Here is a 20,671-nt window from a genome sequence, read left to right as displayed (position 1 = left end):
TGGATCAAGACAGAAATATAGGTATAGTGGGACAAATAACATCAGGCACCATGAGGATGGTGCTAAGAATAGTATTGAGGTAAATGATCATTGAGGATCTCACTGAATGGCACAGCAGACTTAAGGTCTACTTCTGTTCCTAAAGCATCCCTTTCAATCTCAAGCTGACTGTCTTACCTTTATTGGGAACTTGCCATCTGACAAGCAAAAATTGTTCGCTGATCCTGCCCACGAAAGTGCTACCTGAGAGAGAAATGCTGCTGGTTGACCATCCTTGCTAAGCTGTCACCCGAGAAGCTGGTGCTGGTGTGTTTCCAATGTTGATTTGCGTGGAGTGGTAGTCTAGGGACATAGCATACTTCTGTCAACAGGAAAGCACTGACTGCAGCTGTAGTTTTTCCATTGAAGGTGAAGAAAAGGCTTGTTGCAAACGAATCAGCAGAGGCAGAGAACCAAAGTAGTTAGGTACATGACTGGTTTAATGCAGTCAACTTTCTGGAGCAGAAGTGTCTCATTTGGGCAGAAATTAATAGGGAAGACCAAGTTCATTCTGGTGAATACCATAGTTAGTGAGGTGCAGATAGGCTTCTCACTGATTGATAGTGAGAAAGTAATCTCTGTATCTAAGTTGGAGTGATGTAACTGTAAAGATTTAACTTGATGGTGAGAATCTGATTTTCAGATGCTCGCCTCATTGAGTTTATCATGTTGATGATAATCCGTGACATCCCGGAGAGGGAAACAATTCCTCCGTTTTCACCCTTGGCCTCGTCGCAGATGGAGACAGATCTGCTGAGCATTTCCAGCAATGTTTTTAATTCAGATTTCCAAAATCTCCAGTATTTTACTATTGTGACATTGTGAAAGATTTCATTTTAGCCTTTGCTGCAATGATATTAGTGGCGTTGATCTGGCAAGGGAATAGCAAAAGTTGTTAGTTTAGAGAGAACTTTATTTTCCTTCACGTTGGCTTATTCCAAAGACAGTGATTGTTAGCTGACAATTCACCAGAGTAACATCTGCAACAGTCAGCTAGGACTAGATTGGTTCTCTAATTTTGTTCACTATTATTATAATTGCTATTTACATTTCTATTGTTGTGACTTTCCTCAAACACAAAAATAAAATGGCATCATTTTGAAAACTGCTTCAACAACTAGTGGAATAATAACTAGTTATACAGATCAGAGCATATCATGATATTTCTATCTCTCTTTAAATGTCAAAGGCCTTTAGGTCATTAAGCTGTATGTTTAGTTAGTAGAAATCACAGGTCTGAGAAAACTAGATTGGAATGTTTGTACAGCAAACTGTTTTATTTCTCTGCCTCAGAGCTTTTCCACTAGTGGATAAATGTAAAACTGTCATGAATTGTATGTTTTCATTACTGTTTTAACTATTTATGTTACAGAATGAAATGGCATTACCCATAAAATATAACCATCCAGTATACAATGAATTGTAGAAACTTAAGGCACAAAAGCTAGTTTATTGGGCCGTCGGCCCTGTGCATACTCCTTGAAAGAGCGCTCATGCTTTGTTCCAGTCCCACATAAGTTATTACACCTCAAATATTACAATATACTTCTGGATTCTTCAGTTTTATTATTCATGGCTTCTTACCAATATAATTATCCCTTCTCTAAATCCATTTATATTTATAATTATTTTGGCTGCAAGTTCTTAATTGAACTTCTTTAAACTTGTAAAATTTTCAATGGCATGTATTTACATGAAAATTATTGGAAAGATTCACGCTGTACTACCCCAGGGTTGGGTCATGATCTGTTTCCACATTTACGTTATGATTTATTACTTCCAGGACCAAAGAAACTATTTTATGTCAATTGTATGTTTTGACCATAGATGCAGCCTTTTAGCTGAAGGCCAGTAGAACTAGATGTGTATTTATTGTGGTATGCAATCACTTCACTGTAGCTCCACAAAGTACTCTTACTGTGGCGACCATTGCAGAATGTAACACTAAACGTGCATATTAAAATACTAATGCACAACAACTACTAGTAAGGCTGTGAGATTCAGCCCGTTCCAACGTGGCTTATGCTGTCTTTATAACCTTATTCTCCTTTCCACTGCTGTCAAAGTAACATCAATCATATAAAGATCCCATTAAAATTCTTTCCATATCATGTATTATTCTTTCACTGAAACAGTGAGCATTCTGTACCATCAGATTTGCATGGGTAGACTTTTCATTTGCCCTCCAGCCCCAGCCATTTTCAACCCATATATGGGTGAACAGAACCAAATTTTAATTCAATTTGTAAAGAGTCTGAAAGTTAATTTGCACCAATTAGAAAGGGCATTGTCAGTATTGTTGCATTCAAACAGTTCAGAGAATCAAAGATGCGGGGATTTGCATCTGCTGCAATTTTTACAATGAAGACACTTTTGAACAGACTCGAGCGTGCCACATTCACGGAGAGAAAGCTTTTCTTGGTGAGCCAGAAATCCATGACGACAAGATCCCATTACAGCACAGCCCTTTCATTTAGATCGGCAGCTGATTTTGAATGAACTGAAATTTACCATCTCCTGACATACAGGGCTACAGTTAACATGCAATCTACCCTTTGCATATTCCTCCAGCACGTTTACTATCTGCAAAATAAATACAATGTGGGCAGTATGCACGCGCTGCTTGAGTCCTGGATACTGGCCAGTGGTTTGCTAAATGCAGACATTTGGGTTAGTGTTCCAATGTGAGCAGCTGCAATAATAAAAAAGACATTCATTAGGAACAGGAAAACCTAGAACTGCCATGACAACAGCTTGACCTTTGGAGAATTAGTGTCCCAACTCAGGAGATAGAAAAGGAATGGATGGAGCACCCACAGAATCTAAATGTAAAGAATATTAGAGACTTATGATGAAAAGAAATTCTACCAAGATAGAAAAAAGATCAGTTGATTTCTGTGCTGTAGATGTTTCAACTGTGCTAAATATCGTCTTGTGTATAAACAAAACAGTTCAACTGTTGTCCTGAACCTAATTCTTCCATTCAAATCACAAATTTACTTCTCCACAGCATTTTTTTTCTTTTAGAAATGGGAAACAGGAGTGTGAAGGAAAGACTTGATAATGCATCTGCTCATCCACCTTGCCTTTCCTGCAGTAACAGAATACAGAGCTGAATTTTATCAGAAAGCCATTACGTGTTATTTATTGTGAGATAAAAGGTAGAAATTGCTTGGAAAGCTCAGTAAGTCTGGCAGCATCTGTGGCAAGAAATCAGACCGAATGTTTCGGGTCGAGAGACCCCTCCTCAGAAGTGGGTCACTCAACCTGAAACATTAACTCTGATTTCCCTCCACAGATGCTGCTAGAACTGCTGAGCTTTTCCAGCAATTTCTATTTTTGTCTCTGGTTTATAGCATCTGCAGTTCTTTCGGTTGTTATTTATTGTGAGTTTCACAGAGAGTTTCTCTCCTGGAAACCTAGAGAGATTTTTCATGGTATCTTTCCAAGCTAGTCTCATTCCCTATGCACCATGTCCCTATGGTGCCCCATATGTCATAAACTCCACCTTTTCACAGGCAGAAATACATACCATTGTTGGGGCCTTCCAGGATTTCCACTGCCATAGTTGAAAATGTAACTGTGCACCATGTCAAGTACTGTCAGACTGCCCTGCATAGTTTGTGTGAATTTCCCCAGAGATATCAAAGAACCGGAACAAAAACAGAAGTTGCAAAACGAGCTCAGCAGGTCCGGCAGCATCTATGAAGAAAAAATCAGAGTTAGCGTTTCGGGACCAGCCACCCTTCCTCAGAACAGACACTGGCACAGGGTCTTGCCGATAGGTCCTGGTGATTGAGGCGGTGCACAGGAGAGATACCCTCTTCCCTCAGGATTGACAGAGGAGATTGCATCACTCGAGGCTGCCAGCCTGGTCAGAGGTCGCAACCTGAGCAGTGACGTTTCCACAGTCTGGAGGAAAGCCCAGCAATGCAGAAAGGTCAGTGATTTTGCCTATTCTGCCGAGGTAGCTGCCACTATCTTCTGTCTGTTGCTTCGTACTCTATCTTTGTTACTTCCCCTGTTACCCTACAAGGCTCATGCTCTGCCGCTATTACTACTACATGCATCAACTTCCCTCACTCACTCTAACTGGAACAGCCACTTTGATCTCACTCAATCTCTCCCTTTGTCTCATTCCAGTAGAAAAACACGCACATTAGGGCAGAAAGGGAAAAGATAACTGACGGAGTGCCCAACATTCAGCTCCTCACCTTCTACAGAGGAAGGAACTTGACATTGACTACCCCAGCAGCCGGCTAACTGTGTCTGAGCCCCTAGATTGATACAACATGCTGCCTTTGCCTTACCGTGCAGAGTCCCCCTAACTGAGGGATATTTTACTTGACATGACTGATGGCTAAATCCCACACACTTTGAGACATGGCCATTTGGTTGATGCACGTGCAGTGTATCTGTTGCACAGGCTGCTGGCTCATGGTGCAGTGGGGAGATTATTATAACTTGGTGATGTACACCGCCATATCTACCTCCATGTGCCTAATGACTGCTGACAGCAATGTCAAGCTGCCTAACTGTGCCTGCATTAACAGACAAGACTGAAGCACTATGAGATTTTAACATCTGGCTGATGGGGATAAACACACAAATGCTTGACAAGGCATTGCAAGACAAGGCATACTGTGAACATGGAAGTAGGTGCAAAGTGTGTTAGCACTGAGAGAGCAAGTGGGGAATCCTGAGATACAACTTGTTTCAGTCTGTGGACTGTGAACGGTGCCCTTTCCTGCACACATAGTATCCTGGCAGCAGTATCGCAATTAAACATACCAGGGACCTCCAGAATGGAGCATTGAAGGATGGACCATACTGCATCAGAGACATGTTGTAAGTTGTGGTGATTGCCCCATGCCAATAGCCATGGACAGGGATGTAATCACTGCCAATGGAACATACCTTAAAATATCTATGACTGGTGTCCAAGATCGAAGGCTGGAGTAACAAACAGTGAACTGGAGATGCCTGACTGCCATTCTTGCTTTCATACCGGGAATCATCGCTGTCTAGTTTCTATCTGATAGATGAGAAACTGGGACACGGCATGTCAAGCAGGCGAAAATAAGTAGTATTGAGATGTAAATGCATGCTCATGCATGCAGTGAGACCTCTTGCCACTCACTAGTTTGAGCATGGTCTTGTTGCTCAACACTGGATTGGAGAACGGGACAAAGATAATAGGAACTGCAGATGCTAGAGAATCCGAGATAACAAAGTGTGGAGCTGGATGAACACAGCAGGCCAAGTAGCATCTCAGGAGCACAATAGCTGACGTTTCGGGCCTAGACCCTTCATCAGAAAAGGGGAATGGGGAGAGGGTTCTGAAATAAATAGGGATGGAGGGGAACAAGAGAGTTGCAGTGGGAGAGAGATCACCTGAGGTTTGTCTGGAGGGAGGAGGGTAACTTCTCCAGGTTAGGCATCCCTGGAAGAGGCTTCGCAGTGAGGTTAAAATTGTTTCAGAGATAATGGGAACTGCAGATGCTGGAGAATCTGACTTTCTTCTTTTACAACCAGAAATCTACTTAATATCATGCATCTCACAGTTTTCCCAGCTTTGCCTCCAGTGCCCACACAATTTGGGGGCTGAGTTGATTCTGCCCAACGACTCAAACGTTACAGATCTACCATTTTAATCTACTCTTTGAAATAAAACAGTTTGCAGATTTTATCTCTGGTCATTTGCAATACTGTTTAAAGGTTTTCATTATTTGGGTGGTTGCTTTGTATGCAGTCAAAATGACAACATAGTTTCTTTTTAAAGCAGTTTAAATTTAGGCATAAGTTGATCATATTTTACATGGAGAATTATATCTTGACTTCAGTTCTGAATTTGCCCTTCTATCAGCCCCCTATACTTATGATTTAGCTCAGAATATTGCTCGCTATTTTAATTTTCAGTTGCTGTCCTATCTGCCTCTGTAAGGTCCTCATCCCATTAATCTGTTGCCAATGATAACAAAGCCGAGTTTTACAGACCTTCCTTCAAAAAACTTCAAAATCTAACGGTAAAATTCAGCATGTGGTCCTTCTGTGGTGCTGTTTATATGATGTTTCCTTGTACCTTGTTGGCCAGAAATAGTGCAACACTCACAGACAGCCTGCCAATGTCAACAATAAGCTCTGAATTGCATTGAACTGATAATACGTATTAATGTTTTGCATTAAATTATTGCAGCTAAACTCTAATATTTGGCAATTTCATTCAAATGTTTGTTTGCTGCGTGTATAGACTTTTTTGTCGAAAGGTCAATTCTGTTGCCATCTAATGCAGATGTGAAAGTAGATTCAAGGGAAAATAACAGGAAAGGATGTACAATTCATCCTGAATGACCAATTGAGTAGCATTCAAATCCAAGTAAGAGGTTTGTCATGAATAAAGATTGGATAAAATAAGAAGAAAATTACAAGTGTAAGAAAAGGGAAAACGGTCAATGCTGTTATATTATTGATTTGCGCAATTAGCAGTTTACAAATGTTAGCTTCACCATTTTTCCATTCTGTCCCTGTTACCCTGTCCTGTAAGAGGACAAAGAAAAGCATGTTGACTTTGAGATAATGATGAAACAATGCCAGTCATGAGACCCGATTTTGCAAAATACCACATCCCCAATAAATATTGCATTGCATTTGAAGAAACAACAGAATTTACATCTCTCTGCAGAATACTGAACATTACTGCATGTTAATATTTAACACAAGTGAAAGGTAGGAAGAGGTAACAAGAATTTTCTTTTACCAACTTGCATGTTTAGGATGCCACTATGGAAATTGATCTCTAAGGAGTTTCAGGAATTTTAAGAGTTGATCTTTTAAAACGCTATCTGTGGAACTGGGCCCGTGATGACCGTTCAGAATCTACTAGCATTATAAATGTTTAGTAGCTATAAATCCATAGTGTCCACATTCTAGTAGCAGGTGTCACAATGTCTCACCTGGCAATTCTGCCACTGATTTCAGTGGATTTTTCAGAGCTGGTGGTGGCAACCTCAAATGTACCTCAATGGTAGATGCACATATCAGCAGGGGCAGCATCCTATTTCAAGACTGAAAAACTGTCCTTCTGGCTGGCAGAGTTTTAGGTAGGGAAGATTCATGAACCCTTTTCTCTTTAGTAGGGTGTGTTTTCTTTTGATTGAAATATTTGAACCTCTTCTTTATGGGCTCTTGCCACCTTCTGACAACCTGTTATGCTGAGTATAGCAGCACGGATACTACAGCAATGTTTGAGAGACGTAGGAAATCCTAGGATCCACATTCCCCATGCCAGGTCTGATCACCTGTCTATGGGCCTTGTTCAAGTGATTAGAGGCTTTGCCCCTTGTTAAGCTTGACAGAATATTTGATGTAAATCAAAGAATTGATATATCTTGGTTCTAGCCTAATTTATGGACCATATGTCAGTGTACTCGTGTGCTATAGTCATGGCAGAAGTGGCTGTACCAGAGAAGTAATGTATATTCCATCTCATCAGTTGTCAAACTATTTTATCATTGAATTGCATGTTATACCGTTGAGTGTCAGCATAAGTAGTTCTAACAAAAAATGATTTAGTCATATCTATTATTAATGTGTTTAATGTTGTGCTTAATACATAACTTTCTTGTGTCAACAAAAGGTTAGAATTTAATATCAAAGATGTTATCACATGAATAATTAATGTAGTTCTATAAAATGGACTTAGGATTCTTTTAAGGCAGTTGTTAACCCATTTAAAATCAATGAATTAATGCTTCATTAAAACAGCAAAGAGAAAATTGATGCAAGCATGTTAGCTGTTCATTTATTAATAACATCACTCGTACTTTGTAATCTATCACAGCTTAATGATAATGATAGGAAACCAGATAAAGTGTAATTTGTTTTTGTATCTGCAATGTGCTTCATGCCCATAGAGTCTACGCAGGTCAAATATAACCACCTGGCTATTCTAACCCCATTCTCCAGCACTTGCTCCATAACCTTGTATGGCTAGGCTTTGCAAGTGTACATCTGTGTACTTCTTAAATGTTCTTATTTCTGCTGAACTAAACTGTTAAGCCCAGGCAACTTCTGGGCCAATCTTTCTGCACCTTTTCCAGTGCAATCACATCACTCCTATAGTATGAATTAAGAGAGATCATAAATAACACTTCATGTTCAGCCTGTCAGATATTAAAAACATGTTTCCTTAAAAAAAAGCTAGGTTGTGGTTTAAAGATATAAAACTTTACTTGCTAAGGATAAATCATATTAATTCTGAAATCAACAGCTGGGATTTTCAGACTTTTATTTTAAATGGGTTGCATACTTATACATCAAAATCAAAATCTTCTCAGTTGATAGACAAAAGTACGAGCAAATTATGTATCTAGTAACTAAGCATTTTGTTTTGTTTGGACAAAAGCGCATCAGAATTATATGAAGACAGTGTAACTGTCCCATAACCCTGTTCTGTACCCTTTTTTCATATCCATCACAAGTCGTGGATGACATTGGCTAGACCTGTATTTATTGCCAATAGGGCAATTGAGAGTCAATCATATTTCTGCAACTCTAGAGTCATGTATAGACCAGAACAGGCAAGGACAGTAGATTTCTTTCCCTAAATGACATTAATGATACAGGTCGGCTGTTATATGATTGCCACTAGGTCAGCTGCCTATTCCAGATTTTTATTGAATTCAAGTTTCACCATCTGCAATGGTGGGATTTGAAGTAATGTCCCCAGCACAATGTTCTATATCGCTAGTTACCTCTCCATACCACCTCCTCTGCTGTTAGGATGACAGGGAATTCATTTATGTGGATGTGTATTTGTATGGTAATAAAACAATGTAAAAGGAAAATGCACATAATTGTATATTTCACAAGATTCTTGTGCCGATTTATAGTAAGGGCGAGTGCAGTTAAAGGAATAAATCTCCTTTGACTTCTTTTAAAACCAGCTGAAATACAGAACCATTAATCTTTCCTTCGGAAATTCACTGATGTGCTAAATAACATGCAAAAAGAATTTGAGGTAGAATTTTTCTTGATGTATACTGTACAACTGGAATCCGTATTTACTAACGGTATATTTGGATGTTACAACAAACCTGTAGAAAAGAAATGAAAGAGCATATTATGTAGGTAACAGGTCCACCAATATAAGCCGATAAAAGCAACACTCTTTCACAAGTGCATCTGTACAGGCCAAAACTAGTTCTTTCGTGTTTAGAGCCGCTAAATGATTTTTGTACTGCAGTAGTTGAATGCAAAGGTTTCTAAAGTTAAAGAGGATTTGAACAGGGTGTTTCCCTAGTGATTACATCCTACCATTAGGAATGAACGTAACAGGTCAGCCCCCTCTGTGTGCCATTCACAATTTGCTGACATCAGCACTCATTCATGAGACTGGGCCTTGTTTTCAGATTGCCGTAATGTGAACAGGCACGTGAGGCAGTTCAGTTTATAGAAAAGGGTAGGAGCTGCTGTGTGCTGTGTACACATTCCCACACAGCCTGCAAGCTCATTCACATTGAAAATAACCAGAGAGAAGGGGGGAAGAAAAACACAACCATTTCAAAACATAATCTAGCTGAAACACAGCAGACGCTTGTGAACATTTGGAGTGCTGGTTTTTGTTTCAGTTTGTGTCCTGTCATTTGCTCATTTTGAGTGAAGAGAAGTTAGCTCAGGATTCAGAGGCCTTTTCTTTCAACATGTTGAGCAGAAAATGATTTTTAACGTTAAATAAAGGCATATTTCTATCTCAGATTTTGAAGATTTGTTAAGACTGCATGGTATGTATCAAGTTTATCAATAGGTAAACAGTCAAAGAAGACACTTAAGAATTATTCTTTAATGTTATTAAGAATCAAACTGTGTTTTAATATTGTAGTTGTGAAAAGTGTTGTCTGTGGGATCAGTTTTCACTTTGATTTTTAATATTAAGTGTGGGTAAAGGTTTTAGTAGCTAATGTACTACTATGCTGTGAGGACTCAGATCATTACTGTTTCTTGTGAGAAGAAATTTACTGCATTTAGCAAGAGATGCGCCATTTAGAACCTCAGTGTAGTGCCAGGAGACGATAGGGATGTCCGACTTCCTTGGTAAAGCCAATGTGTTCAACATATGGCAACACTTCTCAGGAAAGTTGCAACCTGCCCACATTTCTTTTCCAGGCAGAACTGCCAAGTTTTTGTTAATACGAAAACATGGAAGTTAAAAAAACGCTGTAGCCCCAGAATTCAGCATGTGCTGACCATTCACTAGGCATCGAAAATTATGGCTAAGTGAACAGCTTTCCCATTTGTTATTGTTAATAATATTTGGTATGTCAAATATCTAAATGCCCCTTGTCATTGTTAGCAATTGCCATGAAATGTTGAGAGATTTTAAATAGAAAAGAGCTGCCTTTATTTTGTAGTGTTATAATATTGTTTAGTCCATAGATGACTAGCAGTATTCAATGTTAATCCTGAGTATCAGATTTCATGACAAACTTTAAAACTTATTTTTTGATGTGTAATACTAGTTATAAAATAGTTGCCAGCTTTATTAATTTTACATTTTCCCTCTTTCACACCTGACACATCACTTTGACAATTTTTCATATGAGAGAACAGACAAGAAACCAACTCTTGGTTATTCTCTCACAGAAAGCTTAATATGAATGATTAATTTGAAGTGTCCTCTCTGTCTGTTGATAAGCTTGATACATACAATACAGTTTTAACTCCTACTAATCTGTGTAAGCAGACTGAACTGCATCAGAGTTGTACACATCTGCTGGATCAGGGAACAAGCACTTTCAGCAATTTCAGATTTATGTAAGGTCATATAATCAGTGATTTTATGACATCTTTGTTCTGACTCTGTGCTGCATACCACCACATTCCACAATTAAGACATTCTATTAAGCCAGTTGCAATATTCGTGGCTGAACATACCCTCTCAAAAACTCCTGTTACTACCACAAGCTATTCATTGGTATAATGCCAGTGTGGAAGTCTCTTTCGAACTGATGGCACTGAGCACCATCTGCCTGATTTGCTTTCAGATAAGTATACTTCCAAAATTCAGAAATTGTCTGTACAATAAATGAAAGTTTCCCTTGTAACACTTATTCTTAGTGATAACACAAAGCAGGTTTTCTCTGAGGATTTTAGTGAAATAAATGTTCTTTGTTTTTAATGTCAATCTAGTTGTTTCATTGTCACCATCATTGATATCATACATTGTGTTTAGATTCTGGATTTAATTAGTTAATTGAATTCAGATTTCTCAGCTGCCCTGTTGGAACTTAACAACAGATTATTCATAAAGGATGACAGTAACAGTTTCTATCTACCTACTTTGTCCATATTCCTCATCATTTTGAACAGCTTTGTTGAGTCTACTCTTAAATTCGCATCTCCAAGGAGAACAGCCCCAACTTCTCCAATCAATTCATGTAAGCTCCTCATCCCTAGTTCCATCCTGGTAAATCTTTTCTGCCTTCTCTTTAAAGTCTTCATGTCCTACTAAAGGACTAGTGCCCAGAATTGGACGTTACTCCAATTAATACCATACCAATGTTTTGTAAAAGTTCATCACAACTTTCTTCCTTACGTGTTGTCAGCTCTATTTATAAAACACATGGTTTTCCGCACTTTATTAATTACTTTCTCAATCTGCCCTGCCACCTTCAATGATAAACTTCACAAGGCCATTTTTCGCACTGCTTCTTTACAACCTTTAGAATGGCATTTTTTTTCAGTCCTCATTTTTCTCAACAAAATGAATCACTTTAAACTTCTTGCATTAAATTCAATCTACCACATGTTCACTAATCCATCCACACCATCCTGCAATCAACACAAAGTTTTGTATCATCTGCAATTTTTAAAATTGTGCCATGTGTACCTAGGTCCGTGATCAATAACGTATGTGGAGGTGCTCGTGTTGGACTGGGGTGGACAAGGTCAGAAATCACACAACACCAGGCTATAGTCCAACAGGTTTATTTGAAAACACAAGATTTTGGAACGTAGCCCCTTTGCCAGGTGAAGTCTTCACCTATCGTGATTTCTGACCTTATCAATAATGCAGGTTAAGAAAAACAATTGCCCATGGGAATCCCCATCAAAAACCCTCTTCCAGTCCAAAATATGACCGTTCACCACTATTCTCTGTTTTCTGTCACTCAGTCACTGAACAAAGAACAAACAAAGTAAATTACAGCACAGGAACAGCCCGTTCGGCACTCCAAGCCTGCGCTGATCAAGATCCTCTGTCTAACCTGTCATCTATTTTCTAAGGGTCTGTATCCCTTTGCTCCCTGCCCATTAATGTACCTGTCCAGATACACCTTTAAGACACTATCGTGTCTGCGTCTACCACCTCCGCTGGCAAAGCGTTCCAAGCACCCACTACCTTCTGCGTAAAGAACTTTCCACGCATATCTCCCTTAAACTTTCCTCCTCTCACGTTAAACTCATGACCCCTAGTAATTGACTCCCCCACTCTGGGAAAAAGCTTCTTGCTATCCACCTTGTCTATACCCCTCATGATTTTGTAGAACTCAATCAGGTCCCCCCTGAATCTCCGTCTTTCTAATGAAAATAATCCTAATCTACTCAACCTTTCTTCATAGTTAGTGCCCTCCATACCAGGCAACATCCTGGTGAACCTCCTCTGCATCCTCTCCAAAGCATCCACATCCTTTTGGTAATGTGGCGACCAGAACTGTACACAGTACTCCAAATTGGCCAAAACAAAGTCCTATACAACTGTAACATGCCCTGCCAACTCTTGTACTCAATACCCTGTCCGATGAAGGAAAGCATGCCATATGCCTTCTTCACCACCCTATTGACCTGCGTTGCCACCTTCAGGGAACAATGGACCTGAACACCAAGATCTCTCTGTTCATCAATTTTCCCCAGGACTTTTCCATTTACTGTATAGTTCACTCTTGAATTAGATCTTCCAAAATGCATCACCTCGCATTTGCCCAGATTGAACTCCATCTGCCATTTCTCTGCCCAACTCTCCAATCTATCTACATTCTGCTGCATTCTCTGACAGTCCCTTCACTATCTGCTACTCCACCAAGCTTAGTGTCATTTGCAAACTTGCTAATCAGACCACCTACACCTTCCTCCAAATCATTTACGTATATCACAAACAACAGTGATCCCAGCACAGATCCTTGCTCTCCCTTTCACTTTAATTCCTTGGGCTTTATCTTTGCTGATAAGTATGTTATAAGGCATTTTATCAAAGGAGTTTTCGGACCTCAATGCAGAGCATATTGATGACATTTACCCTCATCAGTCCTCTCTATTTTCCCATCCAAACAAAATCAAGTTATTCAAGGATAGTAGAAGCTGCAGATGCTGGAGAATCTGAGATAACAAAGTGTAGAGCTGGATAAACACAGCAGGCCAAGCAGCATCAGAGAAAGAAGACTGATGTTTCGGGCCTAGACCCCTCTTGTAGGGTCTAGGCAGCCTTCCTGCTCCTCTGATGCTGCTTGGCCTGCTGTGTTCATCCAGCTCGACACCTTGTTATCTCAAGTTATTCAAACCTGATTCATACTGATTCAATCCAAGCTTTCTTTCAGTAATTACTAAACATTGTTCAGGTCACTGTTAATTTTGCTCTGATTTATCATTACTGAACTACCACTGAGGTGAAACTGTGTGGCCTAAAGTTGCTGGGTTTATATTTATATTCTCAATTTAACAGCATTTTTTAAAATTTTCCTGCCGTTTAGTACCGTCCCACAACCAATTGTGTAATGATACATCTGCTGTTTCATATTGATGCTAACCTTGACTCCTTTATGATATCATCTCTGACTTGCACTTTAATGTAACCTGCTATCTGCATACCTATTAATTCTCTTAGTACCAAAAAGTCTACCCACCTCAATGTTGAATATTTTCAATGACTGTGTTCCCGCAGCTTTGTCAAATAAAGTGTACCAAGGATTCACAACGCTTTTAGAAGTGAAATTTCTCCTGAAAATCTTAGTCCCAAGTGGCATACTCCTTATTCAGAGGCTGTGACTCCATTGTTATAGATCCCACAGTCAGTGGAATTATTGTTTCAGAATCAACCCTATCAAATCCCTTAAAAATTGTATAACGGCCAATTGGATGACCTCTCATTATTTTAAATTCCAAAGAATTTAGCTCACTGATGTTGGTGAGGGAAGGATTTCTACCATCCTTACCTGGCCTGACCTACATGTAACATCAGACCCACATGATTGACTCTTAAACTGCCCTCAGAGCAATTAGGGACTGGCAATAAATGCTGGTCTAGCCAACAATGCCAACATCCCATCAATTAATAATTTCTGTTTTTTTTAAAAATTGCCTCTTCCAATCATCACTCCTTATCCGGCACTCTCCTCCTTCTAGAAATAAGCCCACTAAACCCGTGTTGCATTTCCTCCCGATGAGTATTTCTTGCCATTGATAAGTTTGAGGAGCTGCTTTGTTAAAGTCAAAGTAAGGTTGTTCACCTTCAATGAGATACTACTGTTACTATTGAGAGGAGAGGCGATGACCTAGTGGAACTTTCACTGGACTGTTCATCCATAGAGACCCACATAATGGTCTGGGGACCCGGGTTCAAATCCCACTGCAGCAGATGATGATGGAATTGAATTCAATCAATATCTGGAATTAAGAATCTAATACTGACTATGAATCCCTTGCTGATTGTTGGGAAAAACCTATCTGGTTCACTAATGTCCTTTAGGGAAGGAATCTTACCTGGTCTGACTTACATGTGTCTCCGGACGCACAGCAATGTAATTGACTCTGGGCAATTAAGGATGCACAATAAATGCTGCCCAGCCAGTGAAGCCATCACCCGCTGAATGAATAAAAAAAAACCAGAGTTGAGGTCGATGCTTTGTAGTTGCCTTATTTAATGTAGTAATGTGCTGATATGCATCAAAGTTATCACTGCCCTGGACCTTAATAATTCTTGTGGATATGGCTCAATGTTAATTAATTCATTTGTTCTGCATCAAGCAGTTCTCATCTATTACTTCATGTACCCTTTTTTGTAAATCTCTGGTAGCTTCTGAACTGATCTTTGTACGTTTATTTCCTAATAGCTAAAGTCCAGTGGAGGAGTGGATTTTCTGCAGAGGTTAGTACAGGGCACCAAGAAAATTAATGAAAGAAAAACCAAGAATCAGAATGAAAGCCTTGCCTAGGAAATTAGCTCGGCAGCAAACTTCAGCTCCAGAGTCAAGGTAATGGTAAAGTCAAATACAAAAGCTAGAGGAGCAATAGCATTCATTTCAGGAACCAGCAAATAACTTCAAAAAATAAAAGTTATCTTTCAATGATGGACAACATTCTGACCAGAATAGACTATTAACAGCACAGGATCAGCAGCAGAAAAGTCAATGGATGCCGCAGAACAATACTCAAAACATGCAGAGAAATGCACACTTTTATGTATTTAATTCACCAAAATTGAGACCAGGTAACTAATAAACATTTTTTTCTATATTTTAGCATTTCTTTACTATCTAATATGAGAGCACGGTTAACAAATGCCTTCCTGTAAATTAGTGGAGAATGTTATAAAATGTCAATAATGTCTGTTCTGCACCTCACTGACATTTAAGATATCCAATAACGGATGGGATAGCTTCAGTTTTTACAGATGTCTCTTGTGTAAGAATTGAAGACTGTATCTCAAGGACTGACATAATCTGTTGATGTTCCTGTCCTGGGATATTTGAGCATTGCAAACAGTGCATCAAAAAAAAGGATAATAAAATGTGAGGCTGGATGAACACAGCAGGCCAAGCAGCATCTCAGGAGCACAAAAGCTGACGTTTCGGGCCTAGACCCTTCATCAGAGAGGGGGATGGGGGGAGGGAACTGGAATAAATAGGGAGAGAGGGGGAGGCGGACCGAAGATGGAGAGTAAAGAAGATAGGTGGAGAAGGTGTGGGTGGGGAGGTAGGGAGGGGATAGGTCAGTCCAGGGAAGACGGACAGGTCAAGGAGGTGGGATGAGGTTAGTAGGTAGCTGGGGGTGCGGCTTGGGGTGGGAGGAAGGGATGGGTGAGAGGAAGAACCGGTTAGGGAGGCAGAGACAGGTTGGACTGGTTTTGGGATGCAGTGGGTGGGGGGGAAGAGCTGGGCTGGTTGTGTGGTGCAGTGGGGGGAGGGCATGAACTGGGCTGGTTTAGGGATGCAGTGGGGGAAGGGGAGATTTTGAAACTGGTGAAGTCCACATTGATACCATATGGCTGCAGGGTTCCCAGGCGGAATATGAGTTGCTGTTCCTGCAACCTTCGGGTGGCATCATTGTGGCAGTGCAGGAGGCCCATGATGGACATGTCATCAAGAGAATGGGAGGGGGAGTGGAAATGGTTTGCGACTGGGAGGTGCAGTTGTTTGTTGCGAACTGAGCGGAGGTGTTCTGCAAAGCGGTCCCCAAGCCTCCGCTTGGTTTCCCCAATGTAGAGGAAGCCGCACCGGGTACAGTGGATGCAGTATACCACATTGGCAGATGTGCAGGTGAACAAAAAAAAGGAGTCGTGAAGGAAGGATCTCACCCAAAGAGTGATCATCCAATTTCTGTCTGTTATTTTACCAGTGTGTGATGCTCTTCAAATGATGTGTTTCTCTATTTGATGATCCAATACAACCAGAAGCAAGAACAGAAATATCTGCTACAATAGTATTTTTGTGAAATGTATACAAAACCGATATTTAAGTGATGGTTTTTTCCAGAACTATCGTTTTTGAATTACTTTGTATGTGATATTTCTGTTAATGTGAAACCTTAGATTTAGATTTAGAATGAATATAAAATCCAATGGAGGTCTCTGACCTTTGTGCTCAATTTCCTGATTAAAGCTCTAAATATCGCAGGCTGTGTACTAGTTACATGAAATAGAAAATCTTATTTTTTAAAATTAATTTCTTGTCTTTTACATTAGAATCATTACAGCTATGAGTTCTTTGAACACTAACCAATGATATTGTCTTTCAATGCTCTCGCAAGTTGATCTTGTTTCTTAAACAACATGGACATGCCAAATTTAAATTGAGATACCAAAGGACTGATCTTCCTGTCTTTGCTCCTGGGAAACATTGAAATCATTGTGTTTCTACCCATTTAAATGTACCTAGGAATTCCACTTTTTTTTTAACCTGAGAGTTTAGACCTGAGCTTGTGCTTCCAATACATATCCATCAGGCAGAGTCAAAGTGAGGAGGAAATGGATACTCCTGAATTCTCTTTGAACTTCCCTGTATCAATGATTCTTTGACACTGAAGTCCACAGATCAACCAGAAAACACGCACGCCTGCCAAAAGACCTAAATCCCAGCGACAGGTCATCAGACTTGAAGGTTTAAACGTACTAATTAATTTTTACAATGTCAGACCCACTAAGCATCATTTTCACAATAAATTTCCTGTCAACTTCCCTCAACAATGGACCAAATGGCTTTTATTCATACTTGACCATTCTATGGAGTCATAGAGTCATGCAGCATTGAAACAGAACCTGCGGTCCAATTAGTCCATACCAACCATATTGACAAACTAAATTAGTCCCACTTACTTGCATTTGGCTCACATCCTTCCAATCCTTTCCTATTCATGTACTTACCCAAACATCCTTTAAACGTTGTAACTGTGCCTCCATTCACCACTTCCTCTGGCAGTTCATTCCAGACATGACCACTCTCTGTGTAAAAATGTTGCTTCTCATGTCCTAATTTTGGCACCTGCCCCTCCTACCTCCCCCATTCCTCCCCTCCCACGCTGTAGGGAAAAGACCGTTGATATTCGCCCTATCTATGCTCCTCATGATTTTATAAGTTCACCCCTCAATCTCCTACACTCCAGTGTAAAAGGCCCCAGCCTATTTTTTATAACTCAAACCCTCCATTCCTGGAAACATCCTGTAAATCTTTTCTGAATGCTCTGCAATTTAATAATATCCTTCCTACAGAAGGTTGACCAGAATTGGACACAGTACTCCAGAACAGGCCTTACCAGCATCCTGTGCAACCTCAACATGATGTCCTAACTCTTATACTCATAGGTCTGAGTAATGAAGGCAAGTGAGCTAAATGCCTCCTTAACTACCCAGTCTATGTGTGATGCAAATTTAAAAGAATTATGTAGTTGAAACCTAGGTCTCTCAGTTCAACAACACTAACCCAGGATCCTACCATTAATAATACATATCCTGCCCTAGTTTGTTTTATCAAAATGCAATACCTCACATTTATCCAAATTAAATTCCACCTGCGACTCCTCAGCCCATTGACCTAATTTATCAAGATCTCTTTGTAATCTTATGTAACCTTCTTCAGTGTTCACCATACCACCAATTTCGGTGAGATCTGCAGACTTACTGACCGTACCTCCGATATTCTCATTCAAATTATTTATGTAAATGACAAACAGAAGTGGACCCAGTGGACCATCACTGGTCACGGGTCTCCAGTCTGTAAAACAAGCCTTCAATACCACCCTCTGTGCCTACGTCAAGCAAATTTTGTTTTCACTTGGCAAGCTCACCCTGAATTCCATGTGATCTTACTTGACTAATTAGTCTACCATGTCAAAGGCTTTATTGAAGTCTGTGTAAACAATGTCTACCACTCTGCCTTTGGTCTTTTTGGTTACTTCTTCAAAAAGCTCAATTTTGTGAGACACGATGTCCCTTGCACAAAACTATGTTGACTATCCCTAATCAGTCTTTGGTCTCCAACTGCATGTAAATCCTATCTTTCAGAATCACCCCCAACAATTTACGCACCACCAATGTCAGGTTCACAGGTCAGTAGTTCTCAGGCTTCTCCTTACAGACTTTCTTAAATAAACGTGCAACTTTAGCCATCCTCCAGTACCTCACCTCTGGTTATAGATGCATCTATGAACACTAAGTCGGTTGCAATCTTCAAAGCCTGGCCTACAGTCAATGATCAAACCACAGAATCTCTACAATATGGAAAGAGGCCATTCAGTCCCACAAGTCTACACTGACCCGCCAATGAGTGTCCCATCCAGATTCACCCCCTACCCTATCCCTGTCAGTCTGCATTTTCCATGGCTAATCCACCTAGCCTGCACATCCCTGGACACTACGGGCAATTTAGCATGGCCAGCCCCCACTGACCTGAACATTTTTGGACTGTGGGAGGAAACCAGAGCACCCAGAAGAAATGTGCACAGACGCAGGAAGAATCTATAAACTTCATATAGAAGTTGCCCAAGGCTAGAATTGAAGCCAGATCCCTGCTGCTGTGAGGCAGCAACACTAGCCACTGACCCACTGTGCCAGCCCATTGACTATGTAATTGACCTGGGGGAAGAAATTCTAAGCTGAAACTTTTTTTTAAAAAATGGAACAGCAGCATATATTGAAATGCAACCATAGGATTGTCAGAAGATACTTACTTTTAAAATTTTATATTTAGATCAAAGCACTAAAGCATCTTGCATGAGGTCCCTCAGAATACTAAAGAAGCAGTGACTTAATAATGTATGCTCTCAGCCCAATAAACAAATATGACTCTTGATATGAATGAAATAATTAGATTCAATTTACAAGTTCACATTTTAGGCTAAGAGTAAAAGTGCTACAGTTTCACTAGTTTATTTTAGTTATGGCCTGTAATGGAGAAATAAGCTAAATTTGCTTACCAGCTTTACCAGCTGTCGTGCTAATCTTGGTCTGTTAATATTACAGTTTCATTCTTTTCACAACCACACAGTTTTTTTTGTAATCTGTTAAAAAATGCGTCTGGAAATTCTCTGTTCTGCTTATCACCAGAAGATTGGTTAGTTCTGCTCCTAGTCAATTACTTCTCTATTAATGAAATTAGTTAATAGTTTGCAATTTGGACTTTTTAAAAAAGTTTCTAAACTTGTCAAAACACGTAAGTGAATTGATGTGAAATTGATACAAGCAATTCTGACTAAAAATGCACATTGTCCTTCTGGAGCATGACTTCAGCTCTCACATTTTTGCCGTCCAGATCACCACATGTTTTGTATGAATAGAACATTTTTATGTTGTTTACATTACAAAATATTTCTTCTATTGCTATTATCCCTGCATCTGTTTGATTATGTGCATTGAACCTTGTGTTCCACACAACTGTTTCAATAAAGGCTCATAACAACTGAGATCAGACATAGAGGTGTGTCTCCTGTTAATATGTCTTGCGACAAAATTAATCACAGTAAGCTAACTAAACTGAGAAAATATTTTGAGTTATGTGATATATGCTTTCATAACCTTTTCGCACCAGTGACAAGTGTCATGAGCTTGGATTCATGAGAGAACAGTTCAAAACTCCAAATGATTTGCCGATTTGATCATTTCAGAGCTTAGTTGGAATTGATTCTGCAGTTTATTGAAATGAAATGTCCTCACTAAGGTCAGAATTGATGGTGAATTCTAACGACAGGTCCTTAATGGGCATCTTGTGGCACGATCTCTGCTTCTGAATCTGATGTTTTGGATCTGAGACCACCTCAGAACTTGATGACCAAAACACAATGAAACAGGTTGTGTATCAAATGGCAAATCTTTCCAACGAGTACCGGGTGCAAGCTGTACAAGCAGGGGAGATTCATGGTCAGTCTCGGAGTG

General features: G+C 39.8%; 1 protein-coding gene across 4 annotated transcripts in view; it reads left to right on the top strand.

Moving 5' to 3' along the window:
- Positions 1–20,671, top strand: part of dgkb (diacylglycerol kinase, beta) — a 752,355-nt gene that overhangs the window by 653,753 nt on the left and 77,931 nt on the right. The gene's annotated exons all lie outside the window — the stretch shown is intronic.

Source organism: Stegostoma tigrinum, chromosome 2, assembly GCF_030684315.1.
Source record: "Stegostoma tigrinum isolate sSteTig4 chromosome 2, sSteTig4.hap1, whole genome shotgun sequence".
Taxonomy (NCBI): Eukaryota; Metazoa; Chordata; class Chondrichthyes; order Orectolobiformes; family Stegostomatidae; genus Stegostoma; species Stegostoma tigrinum.
This window is presented reverse-complemented; position numbering and strand designations above follow the sequence as displayed.